We start from the raw sequence: 811 nt of genomic DNA on the forward strand, positions 1-811 counted from the left end.
TGAAAATGAATTTTTTTACCCATAAAATGGTCCCCCCTTGTTTATTCCTCATTCTAACTTTTCTGAGTAGGGAACGATTTGTGAGTGAGTGAGTTCGGGTTTTTGAACTCTTCTTGAAGATCTGAACCATTTTGCATCTTTTTGAGTTTCTTCAAATATTTTCCGAAGATCTTTAGGTTTTCCTTGAAGTTCTTCATCTTTCTCATGAAGATCTTCAAAGTTCTTGAGGAAGGAGTCATTTGGAGAATTTGACATTCTTGTGGGCTTTTGTGCAAATTAAAAAAATTCATGGAGTTTTTTATGATTTTGGAAAATATGGCTAAAAAAGAAAGAGAAAGACTTGAAGAAATCCAACTGAAGTGTTGTAGTAATTCTTCTTAAAGGGACGAGGGCTGAGCCGATTGGTACTCTGGACAGACTCTTCATAACACACATATCTGCAACTTGGCATGGGGTTCTTGGGTAAGTCTTTAAAGTTCATTCATCTTTTATTTTGATCATCTTTTTTTTTATGTTATATATATATTCTTTATTTCCATTAGCATGAAGGGAGGAAACCACCTACCTTGGCCTTGTATGGCCACCCGAACATGGTTCGGTCATGGTATAGGATACTTCCTCGTAGAGTGAAGGAGATGGTCGACTCATCTTGCTTGAAACGATTAGCTTTTATAGAGACCCGAAAATTCAGTCTGGCACTAGTAGGCCTTCATGGAGCTATAGTGGCTAAGTACTCACTCATTTAATCTTCCAGTTGGCGAGATTACCATCACGCCTCTATGCTTCTACGCCTTGACGGGCATCCCATTTG

This window comes from Macadamia integrifolia, unplaced genomic scaffold (genome assembly GCF_013358625.1).
Source record: "Macadamia integrifolia cultivar HAES 741 unplaced genomic scaffold, SCU_Mint_v3 scaffold2094, whole genome shotgun sequence".
In the NCBI taxonomy this organism is placed as follows: Eukaryota; Viridiplantae; Streptophyta; class Magnoliopsida; order Proteales; family Proteaceae; genus Macadamia; species Macadamia integrifolia.